Raw genomic sequence first — 24,783 nt, 5'->3', positions numbered from 1 at the left:
TATCCTTGTGAACCTTGATTTGTTTAGGCCAGTATCCTTGTGAACCTTGATTTGTTTAGGGCCAGTATCCTTGTGAACCTTGATTTGTTTAGGCCAGTATCCTTGTGAACCTTGATTTGTTTAGGGCCAGTATCCTTGTGAACCTTCATTTGTTTAGGCCAGTATCCTTGTGAACCTTGATTTGTTTTAGGCCAGTATCCTTGTGAACCTTGATTTGTTTAGGCCAGTATCCTTGTGAACCTTGATTTGTTTAGGCCAGTATCCTTATCTGAACCTTGATTTGTTTAGGCCAGTATCCTTGTGAACCTTGATTTGTTTTAGGCCAGTATCCTTGTGAACCTTGATTTTTTTAGGCCAGTATCCTTGTCAACCTTCATTTGTTTAGGTCCAGTATCCTTGTGAACCTTGATTTGTTTAGGCCAGTATCCTTGTCAACCTTGATTTGTTTAGGCCATAACCTTGTGAACCTTGATTTGTTTAGGCCAGTATCCTTGTGAACCTTGATTTGTTTAGGCCAGTATCCTTGTCAACCTTTGATTTGTTTAGGCCAGTATCCTTGTGAACCTTGATTTTGTTTAGGCCAGTATCCTTGTCCAACCTTGATTTGTTTAGGGCCAGTATCCTTGTCAACCTTGATTTGTTTAGGCCAGTATCCTTGTCAACCTTGATTTGTTTAGGCCAGTATCCTTGTGAACCTTCATTTGTTTAGGGTCAGTATCCTTATCAACCTTGATTTGTTTTAGGCCAGTATCCTTGTGAACCTTCATTTGTTTAGGCCAGTATCCTTGTGAACCTTGATTTGTTTAGGCCAGTATCCTTGTGAACCTTGATTTGTTTAGGCCAGTATCCTTGTGAACCTTGATTTGTTTAGGCCAGTATCCTTGTGAACCTTGATTTGTTTAGGCCAGTATCCTTGTGAACCTTGATTTGTTTAGGCCAGTATCCTTGTGAACCTTGATTTGTTTAGGCCAGTATCCTTGTCAACCTTGATTTGTTTTGGCCAGTATCCTTGTCAACCTTGATTTGTTTAGGCCAGTATCCTTGTGAACTTTCATTTGTTTAGGCCAGTATGCCTTGTCAACCTTGTCATTTGTTTAGGCCAGTATCCTTGTGAACCTTGATTTGTTTAGGCCAGTATCCTTGTGAACCTTGATTTGTTTAGGCCAGTATCCTTGTGAACCTTGATTTGTTTAGGCCAGTATCCTTGTGAACCTTGATTTGTTTAGGCCAGTATCCTTGTCAACCTTGATTTGTTTAGGCCAGTATCCTTGTGAACCTTGATTTGTTTAGGCCAGTATCCTTGTGAACCTTGATTTGTTTAGGCCAGTATCCTTGTGAACCTTGATTTGTTTAGGCCAGTATCCTTGTGAACCTTGATTTGTTTAGGCCAGTATCCTTGTGAACCTTGGGGGGATTTGTTTAGGCCAGTATCCTTGTGAACCTTCATTTGTTTAGGCCAGTATCCTTGTGAACCTTGATTGTTTGTTTTAGGCCAGTATCCTTGTGAACCTTCATTTGTTTAGGCCAGTACTCTTGTGAACCTTGATTTGTTTAGGCCAGTATCCTTGTGAACCTTGATTTGTTTTATGGCCAGTATCCTTGTGAACCTTGATTTGTTTAGGCCAGTATCCTTGTGAACCTTGATTTGTTTAGGCCAGCCATATCCACTGTGAACCTTGATTTGTTTAGGCCAGTATCCTTGTGAACCTTGATTTGTTTAGGCCAGTATCCTTGTGAACCTTGATTTGTTTAAGGCCAGTATCCTTATGTGAACCTTGATTTGTTTAGGCCAGTATCCTTGTGAACCTTGATTTGTTTAGGCCAGTATCCTTGTGAACCTTGATTTGTTTAGGCCAGTATCCTTGTTCAACCTTCATATGTTTAGGCCAGTATCCTTGTACAACCTTGATTTGTTTAGGCCAGTATCCTTGTCAACCTTCATTTGTTAGAGGCCAGTTTCCTTGTATCCTTGTCAACCTTGATTTGTTTTAGGCCAGTATCTTTTGTGCAACCTATGCTAGGGTGAGGATGGCTAGTGGTGTGATGATGCTAGGGTGGTGAGGATGGTGATGCAGTGGTGAGTGTGATGCTAGGGTGAGATGGCAGTGGTGATGCTAGGTGAGGCCTTGGTGGATGTGGTGGGATGCTAGGGTGATGCTATGAGCGTGTGGTGATGCTAGGGTGAGATGGCGAGTGGTGATGCTAGGGTGAGATGGTTGGTGGTGATGCTAGGGTGAGGATGGTGGTGGTGATGCTAGGGTGGATGCCTTGGGTGATGAGTTGGGATGGCCAGTGGTGATGCTAGGGTGGGATGGCAGTGGTGATGCTAGGGTGGGATGGCAGGTGGTGATGCTAGGGTGAGATGGCAGTGGTGATGCTAGGGTGAGATGGCAGTGGTGATGCTAGGGTGAGATGGTGGTGGTGATGCTAGGGTGTGAATGGCAGTGCTAGGGTGAGATGGTGGTGATTGATGCTAGGGTTTGGGATGGCAGGTGGTGATGCTAGGAGTGGGATGGCAGTGGTTGTGATGCCTAGGAAGAATGCTAGGATGCTAGGGTGGGATGGCAAGTGGTGATGCTAGGGTGGGATGGTGGTGGTGATGCTAGGGTGGGATGGTGGTGGTGATGATAGGGTGGGAATGTGCAGTGGTGATGCTAGGGTGGTGGATGGCAGTGGTGATGCTAGGGTGGGATGGCAGTGGTGATGCTAGGGTGGAATGGCAGTGGTGGTGCTAGTAGGGTATGGTGGTGTGATAGCTAGGGTGGGATTTGCAGTGGTGATGCTAGGGTGGTGATGGCAGTGGTGATGCTAGGGTGTGATTGCAGTGGTGATGCTAGGGGGATGGGATTGGAATGGTGGTGATGCTAGGTTGGATGGCAGTGGTGATGCTAGGGTGTGGATGGCGGTGGTGGTGATGCTAGGGTGGGATGGCAGTGGTGATGCTAGGGTGGGATGGCCAGTGGTGATGATGCTAGGGTGGGATGGCTAGTGGTGATGCTAGGGTGGGATGGTGGTGGTGATGCTAGGGTTGGATGGCGGTGGTGATGCTAGGGTGAGATGGGCCAGTGTGTGATGCTAGGGTGGGATGGCAGTGGTGATGCTAGGGTGGATGGCAGTGGTGATGCTTGGGATGGTGGGATGCTAGGGTGAGATGGGTGAGTGGTGGGATGCTAGGGTGAGATGGCAGGTGGTGGTGATGCTAGGGTGAGATGCAGTGGTGATGCTAGGGTGAGATGGCTGGTGGTGATGCTAGGGTGGGATGGTGGTGGTGGTATGCTAGGGTGAGATGGCAGTGGGGTGGAGGTTAGAGTGGGATGGCATGTGGTGGTGATGCTAGGGTGGGGTAGATGCTAGGTGGGATGGCAGTGGTGATGCTAGGGTGGGATGGGCAGGTGGTGATGCTAGGGTGGGATGGCATGTGGTTGTTGCTAGGGTGAGATGGCAGTGGTGATGCTAGGGTGGGATGGCAGGTGGTGATGCTAGGGTGAGATGGGAGTGGTGATGCTAGGGTAGGGTATGGGATGGATGGAGTGGTGATGCTAGGGTGAGATGCACAGTGGTGATGCTAGGGTGAGATGGCAGTGGTGATGCTAGGGTGGGATGGGCATGGTGGTAGATGCTAGGGTGAGATGGCAGTGGTAATGCTAAGATGAGATGGTGGTGGGGATGCTAGGGTGAGATGTGCAGTGTTGTTGGGGATGGGCAGTTGTGATGCTATGTTAGATGCCAGTGGATGATGCTAGGTGGGATGGCATGGTGATGCTAGGTGGGATGGCATGGTAATGCTTTAGGGTGGGATGGCAGTGGTGATGCTAGGGTGAGATGGGCAGTGGTGATGCTAGGGTGGGATGGACAGTGGTGATGCAGGGTGGATGGCCAGTGGTGATGCTAGGGTGGGATGGCGGTGATGATGCTAGGGTGAGATGGCAGTGGTGATGCTAGGGTGGGATGGTGGTGGTGATGCTAGGGTGAGATGGCAGTGGTGATGTTAGGGTGGGATGGCAGTGGTGATGCTAGGGTGGGATGGCCAGTGGTGATGCAGGAGTGAGATGGCAGTGGTGATGTAGGGTGAGATGGTGTTGATGCTAGGGTGAGATGGCAGTGGTGATGCTAGGGTGAGATGGCAGTGGTGATGCTAGGGTGAGATGGCAGTGGTGATGCTAGGGTGAGATGGCAGTGTGATGCTAGGTGAGAAGATGGCAGTGTTGATGCTAGGGTGGGATGGTGGTGGTGATGCTAGGGTGGAATGGCAGTGGTGATGCTTAGGATGGTGATGGCAGTGGTTGATGGCTAGGGTGGGATGGCAGTGGTGATGCTAGGAAGGGATGGTGGTCGGGTGATGCTTAGGATGAGATGGCAGTGGTGATGCTAGGGTGGGATGGCAGTGGTGATGCTAGGGTGTGGATGGTGGTGGTGATGCTAGGGTGGGATGGCAGGTGGTGGTGATGCTAGGGTGGGATGGCAGTGGTGATGCTAGGGTGGGATGGCAGGTGGTGATGCTAGGGTGAGAATGGTGATCGGTGGTGATGCTAGGGTGAGATGGCAGTGGTGATGCTAGGGTGAGATGGCAGTGGTGATGCTAGGGTGGGGCAGTGTTGCAGCTGGGTGAGATGGCATGGTGATGCTAGGGTGGGATTGCAGTGGTGGTGATGCTAGGGTGGGAATGGTGGTGGTGATGCTAGGATGTTGAGATGGCAGTGGATGCTACGGTGGTGAGGAGTGATGGGTGATGCTAGGGTGGGATGGTGGTGGTGATGCTAGGGTGGAGATGGCAGTGGTGATGCTAGGGTGGGATGGCAGTGGTGATGCTAGGGTGGGATGGCAGTGGTGATGCTAGGGTGGTGATGGCAGTGGTGAGGGTGGGATGTAGGGTGAGATGGCAGTGGTGATGCTAGGGTGGGATGGCAGTGGGAGATGGTGGTGGTGGTGATGCTAGGGTGAGATGGTGGTGGTGATGCTAGGGTGGTGATGGCAGTGGTGATGCTAGGGTGGATGGCAGTGTGGTGATGCTAGGGTGGGATGGCAGTGGTGATGCTAGGGTGAGATGGTGGTTGGTGATGCTAGATGGTGGTGATGCTATGGTTGGTGATGCTAGGGTGAGATGGTGGTGGTGATGCTAGGGTGGGAGATGGTGGTGGTGATGCTAGGGTGGGATGGCAGTGGTGATGCTAGGGTGAGATGGGGTGAGATGGCAGGTGGTGATGCTAGGGTGGGATGGTGGTGGTGATGCTAGGGTGGGATGGTGGTGGTGATGCTAGGGTGGATGGACAGTGGTGATGCTAGGGTGAGGATGGTGGTGGTGATGCTAGGGTGAGATGGTGATGATGGCAGTGGTGATGCTGCTAGGGTGGGATGGCGGTGGTGATGCTAGGGTGGGATGGCGGTGGTGATGCTAGGGTGGGATGGTGGTGGTGATGCTAGGGTGAGATGGCAGTGGTGATGCTAGGGTGGGATGGTGGTGGTGATGCTAGGGTGGGATGGTGGTGGTGATGCTAGGGTGAGATGGATGGTGGTGGTGATGCTAGGGTGGGATGGTGGTGGTGATGCTAGGGTGAGATGGCAGGTGGTGATGCTAGGGTGGGATGGTGGTGGTGATGCTAGGGTGGGATGGTGGTGGTGATGAGGGGGATGGTGGTGGTGATGCTAGGGTGAGATGGTGGTGGTGATGCTAGGGTGGGATGGTGGTGGTGATGCTAGGGTGGGATGGTGGTGGTGATGCTAGGGTGAGATGGGTGGTGATGCTAGGTGAATGGTGGTGGTGATGCTAGGGTGGAGATGGCAGTGGTGATGCTAGGTGGGATGGTGGTGGTGATGCTAGGGTGGGTGGGTGATGATGCTAGGGTGAGATGGAGGCAGTGGTGATGCTAGGGTGAGATGGTGGTGGTGATGCTAGGGTTGATGATGTGGTGGTGATGCTAGGGTGAGGTGGTGGGTGGTGATGCTAGGGTGATGCATGGGGTGGTGGTGATGCTAGGGTGGGATGGTGGTGGTGATGCTAGGTGGATGGCATGGTGATGCTAGGGGTGGTGATGCTAGGGTGGATGGCATGGTGATGCTAGGTGGATGGTGGTGGTGATGCTAGGATGGATGGTGGTGATGCTAGGTGGGATGGCGTGGTGATGCTAGGATGGGATGGCAGTGGTGATGGGATGGGATGGGAGTGGTGATGCTAGGATGGGATGGCAGTGTGATGCTAGGGTGGGATGGCAGTGGTGATGCTAAGGTGGGATGATGGTGGTGATGCTAGGGTGGGATGGTGGTTAGATATCCTGACATATTACCACCAGCCCTTGACCTCTAGGTCATGAGTTTGAATCCCATGTGGGACCGTTGCCATATGCTGACTGCTGGTTGGTGCTTTTTCTTAAGGTACTCCAAACCTAGGTAATAAAACCAAAGGGTTACACAAACAGAAGCTTTAAATGAAAGAGATTTAGGGGGTTTAGGGACAAGTGAGAGATTAAGGATGTTTGGAAGAGGTGAGGGATTTAGGGGTTTGGAGACATATGGAATTGGTAGAGAGGGGTGACACCATCAGTGGTGGTATAGTTACAGATAGTGGTTGGTTACCTAGGAACACACAACATCAGAATATACTAGAGATAATACTGTTGGTGGTCTCTGATGGACAAACATTTGTATTTCTGACATTTTCTACGTGCGGTTATTACCCAATATAACTTCCTTTCTCAGCTTTCATTGCTGGAAAGTAACCAGCATGGAGTACCTTTCACCGAGTTAAAATCTCGTAAACTCTCATCAGCCAGTATATGGTGGTTTAGAATCAATTGATTCCTTTCCTTGACCTTTACCCATGATATGACCTTGACATTGGTTTTTGTCCACAAAAGATCAGTAAGTAATTGGTCTGTTGTGAACCCTGACATTTTCTTGCTGATATTGTTGTTTGTTGATATTCCACCGACGTTTTGATGACACAAGCCTAGCCTTGAGAGAGATAAGATTTTGGGGAATGCTCTTTATTTTAGACAAATATATTTGTGGGTAAACAAATTTTCTCACAGTAATACAAACTGGTTTGGTTAACCGAGACATGTTTTTGTCCAGAAGAAGTTTTACTTGAGTATTGAACTGTTTTCCTTTGGCAGTTATTGGCTAATAAATGCCAAATGGTGGATGAAAGCAAATCGTACTTCATGTGAATTTGCATACCAATTCTAAATTGTCTTAAGAAGTCCTAGATTACACTCCTGTGTCCCTTGTAGCTTTTGTTTGTATAGAAATGATATTTCTCATTGATTTCTGTTTCATTCTGCGAAATATATTTGCTATTAGATTGCATGTTGTACCAGTAAAGCATTAATTTCAATTCCACAATTTTTTTTTATTAAAGACGTTTTAGAAGTTTAATAGTCAGATCAGCAAAAACAGTAGCGTTCATGAAAAGACATTGGAGAATTTTAATAGTCCTGAAACTCAGAGAGTGTTTTATTCCTTGAAATAAAGTTAAAATTGCAAAAGAAACTGAAAAGAGAGAAAAACATCTTTGGTGTTATTGGTGATCTTATGATTATCATCGCAGTAATTGCTACCCACATAATCATGCTGCCAATTCTTCCCAATATCGTGGGATGTTGAAACCCTGACTTTCTGGTAAGATGAAGTCAGTCTCATTTTTCGACAATATTGGGCAGCCTAATGAAAAGAACACATCGAAATGTGGAAGTAGGTCCTAGGGAAAAGATTATTTATATATACTCGTGGATTTCTGCGGTTTTCTTTAAGATGACTCACAGGATGGCAAAAAGTGCATATTTGACGAGTTTTAGGATAAAACAAATGACCTTCCATTACGACCAGCATTGGTGGTAGAAAGTGTCATTTAAGTCAGTACACACAATCTGCAGTAAAACTAGGCGACATTCATAATTACCAGAAACCTGAGACGCTGGCTCTGCAAATGCCGCCAAATTCAGAATATGCAAATGTATTTTAGAGAACTGTGTCGCCAGGTGATCCCTTACTCTGTAATATAGACCAGATTTTGTCACCTAAAAAAATTCAGATTACAGGATTCCAACTTGTTTACGCAAGATTTTTTTCTCCATAAAAAATCTGTGGATAAGTAAAGCAATGGTGTCTGTGATGTCCTTCAAAGAAAAAAAAGAAAGATGTGTTTTTTGGGATCAGCTGATTATTATTCTCTAGGGCAAGAAGGTCTAAGTCTCATTTTACTTGTGAAAGAAAGGAATGAAGAAATATGCAAATCTGTGCAAGTGGCCAATGAGAATTTAATGCTATATCAAATTTAGTTACCGAAAAAGCAACTGTGATATGCAAATTGAATTTGTAGAATTGGATATTGGAGTCATGTTGATCGAGGGATCCGTTTTTTTCATTTCTTTCCTTCACTCCATTTAAAGAAAATGCTTCAATTTGCATCTAGTTGCCATCGCCTGTCACTGGACAAGCCTGGTATGTACTGTCACTAACCGATCGCTCTGACAATTCCATACACAAGGTTATGAAGAATCCATTAAAACAACGATACGACGGAATTAAAGTGTAATGGGGGTCGCTCCTGATGATCTAATGAGCCTTTTACTAGGTAAATGAAATTTGAGCAACGGCTTCAGGGGACAAACTTCAGTTTTGTTTGACACGTGTTTGGTTTATATAGGGAAGGGGATGAAGCAGGCGTTGAGAAAAGAGAGGTCGAGGTCCGACTCATCATATATTACCATAATGTTTTGTCACCGAGATATCGTTGTTGCCACCGGCAGTGTCATGGTCAAGTTGTTTATAATTGCAGCCAATCGACTGATTTGACTGTGATGTAATTACATTAGAATGTCTTTAAAAAGAATTTTACTCCGAGGAAATGGCGGTGTTGTCATGACTACTGATAGAGCTAACTGTGTCGGACATTTGTAAAGAACATTACAGGAGATATGTGTATACAAAAGCCATCGTCCAAGGCACAGTTTTCTTTTATTTCTAGAAAGAAAATTCTTTAACTAAATGTTAATGAAACCATTTTGACATTAACAAACATAAATGAATGTTGGATTAAGATGAAATGCTTCATAGAGAAATTGCTAGTTAATTTCCAAATTGAATCGACACAGCTGATATATGATTATTATTTGAATACTTTAATTGTAATTATCAGTAAGCATAGTTTAAGAAAATTTGTGTATTTAATTTTATAATGCTATTTCTCTTCACAATCTTTACTGGTTTGCTAGTTGTCAATATAATGTGACAGGGTGAAGTGTATCAATGTCTTTGGTAACATGCTTTATTGAGATAGCACTATAAAAAGACAGAGTTCCACTAGTGCAATGAGACACAACACAAATATACCCCAGCCTCCCATAATATACATTCACACTGCAATACATTACATACAGGGGAGATAACTTTTGGTGACCCTGACGATGAAGAGGATGTTCAGCTTAATTAATCAACCAGCCAACCAATTGTATTCTTTATACCATATATTGCTAATAGTATTCTTGATTAGAAATAATTATTACAATAATAAGAAATATTTCTCAATTCATTCACCCCTAAGATTTCATAATGGACTGGTCTAGCTTTGAATTAGAAGAGTCTAAATGTGTTGTCAGGGGGAAATGACTTAAAGGAAATTTTCTCTATTGCATTCTGTCATGTTTTGATATGAATGATTTCCATATGTAGGGAAATGTCTTTACAATAGATCTTTGTTAAGCAATTATTTACATAATCTGCTGGGAGAAGAAAATGAATGATGGAATATATACAAATCATATAGACTCAATCTAATAGCCCGTAGATAAAAGATGAAGTCTCGGTAGATAAACGGATATCATTTATTGGATTCCACTTTCCGACATTAATCTATATTTATAAGATATTGTATCAAATAAACTGTCTAGTTTGTTTGGAAGATTTATCTCCCCTTTTACCCACAGTCAATGATAAGTTCCGTCCCCTGCTAATAAACTACAGTCGCATGGGATCGACAATCGGAGGAAAATTATAGGGCACATTGATAGTCTATTGCTATTGTGTTCAAATCATGATCTTGATATGTAAAAAGAAACAGATTTCAATCTACCGTATTCACCGTAAAAAAAAAAGAAACAGATTTCAATCTACCGTATTCACCGTAAAAAATGCCTTCGTCACTATAAATGCCCCTCTTTCCCATTTTTGAGGTAACAATTTCATTTAGTTTGAATTGAAATCTTTTTAAAATGCGGAATGAAAATATAAATGTTATTTAGTTGATCTATTTCATAATGTATTATTTTTTTCTAATGATTGAGATAGAGGATTTATTTAAATGTTCGCTTTTACAAATTAATACCAGTTATGTATTTTACTTTGTGCAGTAGTTTTGTAAACCGTATAAAGATGCTATTAAGCACCCTCTTATTTTTCTCAATGTTTAGGTACCTGTAGGCATCATTGGGTCAAATATGGTAACTTGAATAACGCCTTGTCCGACATTTAATGATGAGCCCAACATCGAGACCAGGTACTTATCGTTAGTCTGTGGTTTTTCTCCGGGTACTCTGGTTTTCCTCCACCATCAAACTGTCCTTGGATGACCCAGACTGTTGACCGAACATAAAAGTGAACAACCCAAGGAAATCCAACTCAACATCATACTATGATAATATTACAGGAATGAATGGATTATATTAATGATTTTATATTCACTATAATGTGTTCTTTGGTGTTACTTGATGTCCAGAAACCAAGATGGTCTGCAATGACTAATGGTATAGTAGTTAAGATGTCTGATATTCTTCAACGTGACCTTCAAACCTGGGTTTAAATTACAACTTTTAGTAAGGCTTTTTTCAATGTACAACAGCAGGTTGGTGGTTTTTCTTCTTGAACTCTGGTTCGCCTCAATCATGAAAATCTGGCATCTCTTTAAAGTCCTCTGCTGGCAATAATTGAAAGTAAACAAAAAACATATCACATCAAACAAAGATCTTTATGACTATAAAGGGTATAGGTAGCATGAGCCATCATTAAGGTTTAAAAATAATGGGGATTTTCAGAAATTAAAAATATTCATCTGAATTAATACTCAGAAATCGCATCCAGAGACCTAGTTGAAAGACATATGCCAAAGGCAAGCTTTTATAATGAAGTATATTGTTGATGATGAATGTCTGTTATACATGTAACCTGTGGTTTATACATCAATGAACCCTATGAACATTCTGCAGCTAATATGATTAATAGCCTTAAAGAGATGCATGCCATCCCACATCATTGTATCTGCTGCATGATCGTTACCTGGTGCTGGTTTTGAATTTCGCATTACCGTTGAGGCCATGCTCAGGAACGCAGCCAAATGTTCGTATGTCAAGCACTCTAGAGATCCAGAATGAATGTATTTGAAATTGCATCAGTAAGCGAGCTCTTCTTTTTTGAAGGTTAATTAAGTATGATATGGGATAGTGATGGGCCGTAACCTTATCTCTGTTTCAAAATAAATGGTTCTGCACACGTCATACGCTGTTTAATGTTTATCCAATTGTTACGGATATAGACTTTGTGTATTGATACACGACCGCCGTGGCGTAATGGCTTGATGCCGCTAACTCTCGTTGTCTCCCTATGGAGCTTTCCGTATTTGTACACAATCATTGGTTAGAATGTAGTTCTCAGGTCGTGGGACCAGAGTTGTAATGTTGTAAGTCATTAAGTTTAAAATGAAGTTAATCATTTAGAAAGAACTTTTTTCCGCATTTACTGAAAATATATTTCATTCCCACTGAATGTGAGTGGGGATATACAGTGAAACCTGCCTAAATAGGAATTACCTCAGTATAAAGACCACCTGCTTATTAAGACCAGTTTCTTCCATAACACAATTTGACCTGTGTATGAAGACCAATTGGCTAAAGAGACCATTCGTGTTTTGTGTGGTCTTTATAGACAGGTTTGACTGTGTATATGGGAGAAATTCAAGCAAAAACAAAAAACAAATTGGAGAGATCAAAAATTAATTGCAGACTTTTTGTATTTCAGAGTTTAGTTTGATGAAATAATCTTTAACTCAATCAACTTGAAAATTCATAATGGCCTATTCCATATTTTTGGATTGGAAGAGTTTAAATGTCTCACCAGGGGTGGACGAATATGTCATATTACCGAAAAAATGTTTTCTTTGTTATTGAAATAACATTTTCAAATATTAGACTAAAGTTAAAGAATAGGAATGCCATATCTATTATTCTGTAATTTTAATTTCAACAGAAAGGTTAACAAAAATCAACATCATTTTGTAAGACTATACCGAAGCTTTGGACAGTGACTTATGGGAGCTGGCTTATTGGACCATGAATATCTTTTGAATGTTTGCCCACTCATTTCTTAGTGAAGGATAAAATTTTGAAATAAATACAAAAAAAAAAAAATCTGATGTGTCGTAAATTTAATATATCATGTAATATCAGACGATCAGAAGTAAATAGAACACATTTAAGGGGTTTAAAAGGACTGTAACCAGGCGATGGGATTTATCTACCTACATGCTCAGGAGAGCTCTTGACCATATAATGTAGACATCATTCAATACTCTATAGATGTTTCTGTAGATGTACATGCCAGGATTCTAAAGAGCTTCCTTATTTATGTGGACCGCGTACGGAGAAACTTTCAAGAAATTGCTCCGCAGAAAGTCGAAAATGTCCCATAAATCAGCTGTATATTCCACGATTGGACAACTAGATTTGGAGTGGAATCTGCATCTGTACCGACCGAGACAAAAAAAGCATTAGACAAGCAAATGTAAGGGTAATTGCTTCTGAGAAATAGGACTGATAAGAGATGATAGACAGTGGAATACGGATCAACGAAGCATGGCTGATTTCACGGTACAGCTTATACCTACCCACCGTCCAATACTGTCGCATATAAATCAGTACCGCTGTAACCAGCTTTGCTGCTGTCGCAGTCATTCATGTAAATATGGAAAGTTCAGCATGGTGACTGGTCCTTTGCGGCACCAGCTTGAGCATATATCCTGTTTTTATCTGCGGGGCCGTCACAAGTCAATCGGTATAATGTACATTACGTCGTAATCTGTATCAAGATCAGGGTGGAAATCACCCAGCATTGCTCCGTATTCATGAGGTAGTATAGATTGGGCACACAACTTACAGCAATCATAGAAATTCAATAAGAATTCTGTCAGATCATTCCTACAGGACTGTGAATGTATGTAGGTCAGAAGGCATATTCTACTGTACTTTTTTGGATTAAAGATTTTTCTAAGCTTGTGCATGCAGTCAGCTTGAGAAAGATCTAGCACATATATTATTCATGCAGATAGGTGTATATGTTCAAGTAAAACTGAGAAGAACTACCTTAGGTAGCTTATAATATTCATTGTCTGATTTGTGTTTTGTTGTTAACTGTTTGATGATTAGCCTTAAAAAAATGATGTTTCGTTTACATCCTTAGGGGCCGCATTTGCCAAGTGGTAGAAGTGTCTGACATATTACAAAAAAAAGTACCACAATGCCTCCACCTCTGGGTCGCAACTTTGAATACCATGTGAAACAGTTACCATGCAGGTACTGACCGCTTGTTGGTGGTTTTTCTTCAGGTACTCTGGCTTACCTTCATCCCTAAATCTGTCAAGTCTTTATGACCCAGGCTGTTAATAGGATTTTAAACCAATAAAAACTCCTTTCATTTCTAACTCCTTCATTTCAAACCAGAGTAGCTGCCTTAGTGACCACCTCTGTATAAAGACCACCTGTGTAATAAAACCATTCATATTATGCAATATAATATAAGCTGTCTATAAAGACCACCACATGGACACAAAAAAGGGTCGTTATAGTCAGGTGGTCTTTATACACAGGTCAAAGTGTGCTAAGATTTGTTATGAGCTCAAGTAAATGGTCTTATTACAAAGGTGGACTTTATATAGAGGTGATCTCTAAGGCAGGTTTTACTAACCTTTGTCATTCCTCGTTGGGTATTCGAGGGCATACAAATAATAGATCTCATCTCTGTTTTATTTTGATTTTCATGTTTACAAATTGTAATTTTAACTTTAAAAAAAAAAAAGATTTATGTATCTTTTTTAGCCAAAGAGTTTTTATAATATGTCTTTAATTCATGGATGAGTGGATATGACATCACAACTCCCATTATCGCTCGACCGAAATCCACATAAATCACTCAAATTTTATTGCGGTACAAATTACCCAGTGGAAAGAAGATACATTTAAAATGTATCAGATATGATTGTTAACCTGATGACAGTAGTTTCAAGTGTTAATGTTGAATTCCTAGGACACCGCTTTTTATTTAAGACACCTTGTCTGATATTACAGGTGATCCGCTTCGTATTCTGCCTATGAGGATTGACTTTTTGATACCCTACAAGATTCAAATCTTGGATTATGAGGCGGTTTGTAGATGATGAAAATAATACAATTGGACACCTGTCTATATTTTTTTGTTTATAAGGGTGAAGGGTTTTGTAATTTGTGTTAAAAGGTGAGAAAAATATACAGAAATGGAGACCCTCTACAGATATATGTAGTTAAATTGTCAGGTTAAAAACTTTTGATTATGACCCTTTCTGTCAGTCAATTTTTTTGAGAGCACATGAATCTGAGATTTATTCTTTAAAAAATTACAAAACCTTGAATATTTTAAGCAGGTGTTAAAATTAGATATGTGTCGGGGGCATTTAAAAAATCTAAATAAATAAAAAAGAATATTTTACATTTTTGTGAATTTTGAACTTTTTATTTTGTGGTTGATAGAAGCAAAGCTTGTCTCAAAAGTCGTCAAGGCCGTAAAGGGAAATCTAGTTTAATACTACTATTGAAGTTAAGGGTACATTCAAACCTGCCTTAGTGATCACCTTTGTATAAAGACCTCCGGTTTATAAGATTATTTTTGTAGGATCGCAAATGACCAATTTCAATTACCACATTTCAACCTGTGTACAAAGACTACTGGCTAAATAAAGACTGTATTCTCAGGGCCCGAAATGGTCAAATTCAGTTCAATATTACAGTTGTATTAAAAGATCATTTAGCCATAAATGCCATTTTACTTGGGTCATTGGGATGGTCTTTGTAGACAGGTGTATGTGTACAGATTTCGGTTAAGACCAGTGAAATACTGTGAACCTACTAACTGCAGGGATCATTGATTTTAACTGTCAAATGAGCAATCAACTTCCAAATATATTTCCATTGCTACATTCACAGTTAGTATACATTTCGTTTCTTCGCTTTAGAATCTCATTACAGTTGCATCATAAAGAAATTGTCCTTCGGGAACCGCTTCCTGGTAACTTTTGTTTTCATTGTTCGAGTTTGTATAAACAGATGTTACGAGCATGGAGTTGACCATCGCAACATTAACTTGGCGTGACAGTACAGTTATTCCAATACATCATGAGAAATCAGTCAACATGGCTATGTAATTCCCACCATTTCTAATTGTGTCAATTTAGACGAAATTCATTCAAATGCCAATAAATTTCCCATTACACTGTCTCATTATTAGATGCAGTAAAAGAACAATTCCGTGTTTAATAACTGCAAAAACAGACCCAAGAATTGAACGTTTACAAACACGCCTAAAACCCCTGGGGCTTCTGAATCACGGTCAAACAAATGTTTGGGACCCTTTGAAGCTCCTCTGAGGAGTTCCGACATGTGACGCTGGTCAGAGGTTAGACCGAATTGGGAATTGTATTGATAACATCTATGCGTGCTGGCACCTTAATTCAGTTTGGGCCAATGGCGGCCAACCGGCCCATTCCGAATACATTAGAAACTACATTAATCAAAGCTTTTAATTGGAAGTTTTTGTTGCAATCTGAAAGCCATTCTGAGCAAGTGCTTTGGCTATTTGAAAGTTTGCTAATGCCTTTTTTTCGCTATGGGTAGGCCGGGCTAATATTAATTTTTCACGGGCGCACAGTTCTCATTAGTGATGGAATCATGGTGGTACACTTTCGATCGGAATACACAAGGGAGCATTTTAATACACTTTTTCTGATTACAATGAAGTTAAGAAAATGTTCAAATTGCATTTGATAATATTAGTTGAATGTTTCGGGCATTTGTTACGACACGATGGTCTAGCTCTGACGGATTCTTCAGGGTTTCTTGAAATATTTTCTAGTGATCTTTCAAGCAAATGTCTTTTGGTTGGATGTTAGAATCTTATTCAATTTCGTAAGCTGCAGCCCATAATTTTCATCATTTGAGAGCTACTTTCTAGAAGAAAGAGCTTGTATTTGAAAATCAAATGACATTTGAAAATTTAGTTTGATTAAGGCTACAAGCTACTTTCAAATATTATACAATGTATCTATGAGAGCTATCTCCCATAATAACATACATTATACACTCATGAGTTAGAAATAAACTGTATCATAATTACTGATTTCTTGTCAAATTTTCATAATTAACGATTTTTTTATTTAAAGAAAATAATTCTTGTGAATTTTAGCAAAATAGTTTGAATCAAAATTTAGCCAGGTTGAATATAAAGAATGTTTGTTTGTATCAGACTATCAGATTAATATCAGGAGATCAGATGACAATCTTGGGCCTTTGTATAGTGCTTACGGAGCATGCCCACAGAAGACCCCTATAATTTTCATTAAATCGAGATCTTGTCACAAATCAACAACAACAATGTTAACTACTGTCGCGAGCGTCACAACAAAATTTCTATGCAAATGTTTACGGTAAATTCCGCTAATGAAATCAAATCAGTGACAGCTATGGACAAAAGCACTGGTCATTTGATTTGGTCATCTGAACTGACCTTATGGGCAGTGGGCACAGACTGTTTGACCCATTCCAGTCGGACAACTGGTTATTATCGCCACGGAAACTTAGTCAGATCTCCACGGCAATGACCAGGGCTGGACAGACAGATGGGGTAGCAGGGCGACTGACCAACGTCCAGTGTCCTGAATACAAAAAATTGGATTTAATTTTGGGTTGAAGCAGACCTTAGTCTAGGTCTGATTAAATTTAGAGAGCCGACAAGATTATTTGAGTGGTCACTTGAGCTCGTAGCGCAGCTTGACCGTCAACTTGAAATTGACAAGTTATTCTTTTATAATACTGTGTGATGTTGTTTATGCTAAGAGGTGGGCCATTTTTAGATCCATCAACTCCCTCAGACCAGTCAAACCGTCTAGGACAATGGTGTTAATGAGAGACCCATCATCGCCACTTGATTCGCCTTTGTGCGTCCATGTAGCAAAGACATGTCGGTTTCTTTACTCATCATCTCATCTCCGTTCAGAAAGCTGGTCAACGTCGCAGTCCGCAATGTGCTTTGACAGTATCTGTAAATAACATTTCAAGCGTATTAAAATATTTAGATTATTGTTGTCTGTCATAAGCACTGGAAATAAACGTGATATGACGTTTGTTGATTTTGAACGCGATTATGTCATACGCGATGAAACTAGAAACTGACATCTGTTATCCATTTGCAATATAAACATGATTTTGTTTGATCTGTATATTTTTGACTTGCCATAAGATTTGCTTTATAAGCTATAATATGATATTGATACAGATCGTGGCATGTCTTTGTAAATATTTTCATGTGTAGCATCGTGCTGTTAATGTGACGTAATATTGTGGGTTTTTTCTTTCGTAGTTTAGAGTTTTTAAAATGTCTCAAAAGTAGAATTTATCATGGTTGTCCTAAGGGATAGTGAGTGATATATTTATAAAACAAATTTTGTTGTTGTATTAAATTTTGCAGTATTCTCTCTGCAATAGACATTTCATGTTATTCATGTTAGATCAATGATGACTCTTGTGTTTAAAAATTCTGTTTTTATCCCCCGCGAAATGCGTTTGCGGGAGATATTGATTTGGGCTCTGTCCGTCCGTGCGTCCGTGCGTCGGTGCGTCCGTCGTCCGTCCGTCCGTCCGAGTATCGTTTCCGGGCTATAACTCCTAAACCGTTCAACTTGGCTACACGAAACTTTCTGTACATGTTAGGCTAGTGCTCTAGTTGTGCCTTTTGCTAATGGGAACCTTTCATTTTCGATACTTTTTCTGTTACCATGGAAACTTATTCAAAAATACCATATTATTAAAGTTTCCTTTCTATTCCGGGCTATAACTTGAAAACCGTTCAACTTGGCTACACGAAACTTTCTGTACATGTTAGGCTAGTGCTCTAGTTGTGCCTTTTTCTAATGGGAACCTTCCATTTTCAATACTTTTTCTGTTACCATGGAAACTTATTAAACAATACCATATTATTAAAGTTTCCTTTCTATTCCGGGCTATAACTCGAAAACCGTTCAACTTGGCTACACGAAACTTTCTGTACATGTTAGGCTAGTGCTCTAGTTGTGCCTTTTTCTAATGGGAACCTTCCATTTTCAATACTTTTTCTGTTACCATGGAAATTTATTAAAAAATACCATATTATTAAAGTTTCCTTTCTATTCCGGGCTATAATCGAAACCATTCAACTTTCTGTACATGTTAGGCTAGTGCTCTAGTTGTGCCTTTTTCTAATGGGAACCTTCCATTTTCAATACTTTTTCTGTTACCATGGAAACTTATTAAAAAATACCATATTATTAAAGTTTCCTTTCTATTCCGGGCTATAACTCGAAAACCGTTCAACTTGGCTACACGAAACTTTCTGTACATGTTAGGCTAGTGCTCTAGTTGTGCCTTTTGCTAATGGGAACCTTTCATTTTCGATACTTTTTTCTGTTACCATGGAAACTTATTCAAAAATACCATATTATTAAAGTTTCCTTTCTATTCCGGGCTATAACTCGAAAACCGTTCAACTTGGCTACACGAAACTTTCTGTACATGTTAGGCTAGTGCTCTAGTTGTGCCTTTTTCTAATGGGAACCTTCCATTTTCAATACTTTTTCTGTTACCATGGAAATTTATTAAAAAATACCATATTATTAAAGTTTCCTTTCTATTCCGGGCTATAATCGAAACCATTCAACTTTCTGTACATGTTAGGCTAGTGCTCTAGTTGTGCCTTTTGCTAATGGGAACCTTTCATTTTCGATACTTTTTCTGTTACTTTTAAATGTCATGTTACTGGAGAGCGGATATATTGTTGTATGAATTTATTCAAGGACAATACTAAGCTCTGTTCAAATAGTTAAACCTACATGGATGACAATATCAAAATTTAAACTCTTAGTTACAATGAGCTTCATTTATTTTATGTTTGAGCTTTCATACACAACTGGGCGCGGGGGATAATGCCAAGCTTTGCGGCTCCTTGTTTCTTTTAATCTGTGAAAGCCAGATGATCTATTAAACTCTCTGTATATAAGTGTATGTCAAACAGAAATGTTTATCAAAGGTTACAGAAGTCTTGATCAGCTGCTGTTTGGTGGAAGTATCTGAGAGGGCATACATTATTGATACAGAGCACTGCAACATCAAGTCCCAAAAGATCAGACAGGGTCTATAGGCCAGTAACAACACAGTCAACCTGTCTATCAAGGCCAGTTAAACCTGTCTATACAGACCAGTCAAACCTGTCTATATAGACCAGTCAAACCTGTCTATACAGACCAGTCAAACCTGTCTATACAGACCAGTCAAACCTGTCTATACAGACCAGTCAAACCTGTCTATACAGACCAGTCAAACCTGTCTATACAGACCAGTCAAACCTGTCTATACAGCCCAGTCAAACCTGTCTATACAGACAAGTCAAACCTGTCTATACAGACCAGTCAAACCTGTCTATACAGAACAGTCAAAACCTGTCTATATAGACCAGTCAAACCTGTCTATACAGACCAGTCAAACCTGTCTATATAGATCAGTCAAACCTGTCTATACAGACAAGTCATACCTGTCTATAAAGGCCAGTCACACATGTCTATACAGACCAGTCAAATCTGTCTATGTAGATCAGTCAAACCTGTCTATACAGACCAGTCAAACCTGTCTATAGACACCAGTCAAACCTGTCTATACAGACCAGTCAAACCTGTCTATACAGACCAGTCAAACCTGTCTATACAGACAAGTCAAACCTGTCTATACAGACCAGTCAAACCTGTCTATACAGAACAGTCAAACCTGTCTATACAGAACAGTCAAACCTGTCTATACAGACCAGTCAAACCTGACTATACAGAACAGTCAAACCTGTCTACACAGACAAGTCAAACCTGTCTATACAGTCAAACCTGTCTATACAGACCAGTCAAACCTGTCTATAACAGAACAGTCAAACCTGTCTATACAGACCAGTCAAACCTGTCTATACAGACCAGTCAAACCTGTCTATACAGACCAGTCAAACCTGTCTATAGACACAGTCAAACCTGTCTATACAGACCAGTCAAACCTGTCTATATAGACCAGTCAAACCTGTCTATACAGACCAGTCAAACCTGTCTATACACCAGTCAAACCTGTCTATACAGACCAGTCAAACCTGTCTATACAGACCAGTCAAACCTATCTATACAGACCAGTCAAACTTCTATACAGACCAGTCAAACCTGTCTATACAGACCAGTCAAACCTGTCTATACAGACAGTCAAACCTGTCTATACAGACCAGTCAAACCTGTCTATAAGACCAGTCAAACCTGTCTATACAGACCAGTCAAACCTGTCTATACAGACCAGTCAACCTGTCTATACAGACCAGTCAAACCTGTCTATACAGACCAGTCAAACCTGTCTATACAGACCAGTCAAACCTGTCTATACAGACCAGTCAAACCTGTCTATACAGAACAGTCAAACCTGTCTATACAGACCAGTCAAACCTGTCTATACAGACCAGTCAAACCTGTCTATACAGAACAGTCAAACCTGTCTATACAGACCAGTCAAACCTGTCTATACAGACCAGTCAAACCTGTCTATACAGACCAGTCAAACCTGTCTATGTAAACCAGTCAAACCTGTCTATACAGACCAGTCAAACCTGTCTATACAGACCAGTCAAACCTGTCTATACAGACCAGTCAAACCTGTCTATACAGACCAGTCAAACCTGTCTATAGACACCAGTCAAACCTGTCTATACAGACCAGTCAAACCTGTCTATACAGAACAGTCAAACCTGTCTATACAGACCAGTCAAACCTGTCTATACAGACCAGTCAAACCTGTCTATACAGACCAGTCAAACCTGTCTATACAGACCAGTCAAACCTGTCTATACAGACCAGTCAAACCTGTCTATACAGACCAGTCAAACCTGTCTATACAGACCAGTCAAACCTGTCTATACAGACCAGTCAAACCTGTCTATACAGACCAGTCAAACCTGTCTATACAGACCAGTCAAACCTGTCTATACAGACCAGTCAAACCTGTCTATACAGACCAGTCAAACCTGTCTATACAGACCAGTCAAACCTGTCTATACAGACCAGTCAAACCTGTCTATACAGACCAGTCAAACCTGTCTATACAGACCAGTCAAACCTGTCTATACAGACAAGTCAAACCTGTCTATACAGACCAGTCAAACCTGTCTATACAGAACAGTCAAACCTGTCTATACAGACCAGTCAAACCTGTCTATACAGACCTGTCAAACCTGTCACTATACAGACAGTCAAACCTGTCTATACAGACCAGTCAAACCTGTCTATACAGACCAGTCAAACCTGTCTATACAGAACAGTCAAACCTGTCTATACAGACCAGTCAAACCTGTCTATACAGACCAGTCAAACCTGTCTATACAGACCAGTCAAACCTGTCTATAGACACCAGTCAAACCTGTCTATACAGACCAGTCAAACCTGTCTATACAGACCAGTCAAACCTGTCTATACAGAACAGTCAAACCTGTCTATACAGACCAGTCAAACCTGTCTATACAGACCAGTCAAACCTGTCTATACAGACCAGTCAAACCTGTCTATAAAGACCAGTCAAACCTGTCTATACAGACCAGTCAAACCTGTCTATACAGACCAGTCAAACCTGTCTATACAGACAACACAGTCAAACCTGTCTATACAGACCAGTCAAACCTGTCTATACAGACCAGTCAAACCTGTCTATACAGACCAGTCAAACCTGTCTATACAGAACAGTCAAACCTGTCTATACAGACCAGTCAAACCTGTCTATACAGACCAGTCAAACCTGTCTATACAGACCAGTCAAACCTGTCTATAGACACCAGTCAAACCTGTCTATCAGACCAGTCAAACCTGTCTATACAGACCAGTCAAACACTGTCTATACAGACCAGTCAAACCTGTCTATACAGACCAGTCAAACCTGTCTATACAGACCAGTCAAACCTGTCTATACAGACCAGTCAAACCTGTCTATACAGACCAGTCAAACCTGTCTATACAGACCAGTCAAACCTGTCTATACAGACCAGTCAAACCTGTCTATAAACCAGTCAAACCTGTCTATACAGACCAGTCAAACCTGTCTATACAGACCAGTCAAACCTGTCTATAAACCAGTCAAACCTGTCTATACAGACCAGTCAAACCTGTCTATACAGACCAGTCAAACCTGTCTTAGACACCAGTCAAACCTGTCTATACAGACCAGTCAAACCTGTCTATACAGACCAGTCAAACCTGTCTATACAGACCAGTCAAACCTGTCTATACAGACCAGTCAAACCTGTCTATACAGACCAGTCAAACCTGTCTATACAGACCAGTCAAACCTGTCTATACAGACCAGTCAAACCTGTCTATACAGACCAGTCAAACCTGTCTATACAGACCAGTCAAACCTGTCTATACAGACCAGTCAAACCTGTCTATGTAAACCAGTCAAACCTGTCTATACAGAACAGTCAAACCTGTCTATGTAATCCAGTCAAACCTGTCTATGAGAACCAGCCAAGGGGCAAGTGGTACACAAGTAAAATGGTATCATAAATGGTCATCTTGGTCACTAAGATAGTGTTCTTAGTGTTCTTAACTCAGTGTGTCTATATATATATATATACAGAGGTGGGTGGGTATTGTTTAAATTGTATTTTATAATGAGGGGACCTCAGTGACAAGATGGTAAAAAGTAACTCTGGCTGCATCTCCTAAGCTGGGATGTTTAAATGATGTGGTGTTGGCTGTTAAAAGGACCTAAATAAAAAAAAAAAGTATGATGAATGTATTAAAGTGTGATGTTTTATAAAGTACATGGCTAGTGAGTTAGGATATTAGAGACATTATTTTACAAAAAAGTATTTCGTGAGCTTTAATCTTCACTTTGTAGTGTATTTTGGAATGTTTTTAAACAAAACTTAATTGAAAACGATATGAAGAAAATTGTGGTTTTAACACAAAGATACTTAAACCCATCATGTTTTAAAAACTAAAACAACATTTCAACCAATTTTGATATAATGATTATGAAAAATAAATATGATGGTATCAAAGATAATGGTGCGGCATTCTCGGGTCCATGTATTCCCATCAGCAGCCATTGATATCTCTCGGATTAATGCAGATGGATATTACACTTGTAATGTCCGTTTCCTGTATATCTAACCTCTTATGTTCAACTGTCTTTGTTACGACGACTGCCGATTGATTTTGGCTGCAGTTCATCTATCTTTGTGTCATTGTTTGTACAGAAATACAACACAATATCAGGCCTGCACTATCCTACTTATGTCGGGGTCCGAGATTAAAGTTTCAAGTGTTTGCTCTTCCTCCCGCGACCTGTGATTCATACAATCAGACGTCTCTTTCCAACTCCTTATTGGGCCCACAATTACCCCAGATAGGGGTCAATACCGGTATAATGAGTAATATCAGGTCTCCAGTCCTCAGTCGTCCACAACTGCCCCCTACGCGAGGCGACATCTGTGTGTCCCGAGAATCAATATCTGTATGTATCATCGGTGATGTCCGTCGTTCGACGGGTCCTTATTCTTCTCCGCAGGGGCCTGATGATTTACGGACAAGTCTATCACTTGTAACGTTGGGTATTCTGGAATTGTATTCTGGGGATTATAAAGATAGTAGTTTGTTTACATTATGTCTGGGGTCAATCTCTCCTAATACCATTCTGTCGAAATCATGTCCACCTCAACGTTTGTTAATGTCACAGCAGGGACGTATCGGCTTCACGATTTTACATGGTTTAGTATTAAACTCCAGAACCCTACAATGACGCATGGCATAAAATCTGACTGAACTCAATGATACTATTCAGTAGGTCTTGAGAAATTTAATTTACATTACAAATCATATATTTCAGTGTAATTTTCCGGTGTTAAATATTTTTAAATGATTTTTAAATGACTTAAGCGTTAATATTCTTAAGCTGAAAAGAATTTAAAGTCAATGCTTCATAGGGCAATGATATCAATTACAATCATTATACTTTAGGTCAAGTACTTATTTAAAATATTTCCTTGGGTCATCAAAAGTACATTTTAGTCTTTAATGAAATTGGGAGTTCATGGTTTTGAAAAATATTATTCAATTAAACTTTAATGAATTAATCTTTTCCTTTCACGATGTTTTTATTCTAATTAAGGTCAAATGAGGCTTGATTTATATTTGTCATGCTTTTCTGCCATTTGTATGATGGATATGGCCATGTTGTTCTGGAAGGCATGCTTCGAAGGAGACTGTTTCCATTTTGGAACCTCAAATTCTAAATTGAAATCGGTTATTGACTTTTCAAACGTGAATGATTTAATAGTTCATTTCCATACAGTGCTTTTTTACTTCCGCAATACTGTAATCAAATGAGAGTTTGTTTTTATTCCATGGGATTTTGGATTTCCTATTTTGACATCCAAACAGCAGTTGTTGCATTAAATCATTTT

Source organism: Argopecten irradians, chromosome 7 (assembly GCF_041381155.1).
Source record: "Argopecten irradians isolate NY chromosome 7, Ai_NY, whole genome shotgun sequence".
NCBI classification, from domain to species: Eukaryota; Metazoa; Mollusca; class Bivalvia; order Pectinida; family Pectinidae; genus Argopecten; species Argopecten irradians.
The sequence above is the reverse complement of the archived record's forward strand: the minus strand, read 5'-3'. Positions refer to the sequence as shown.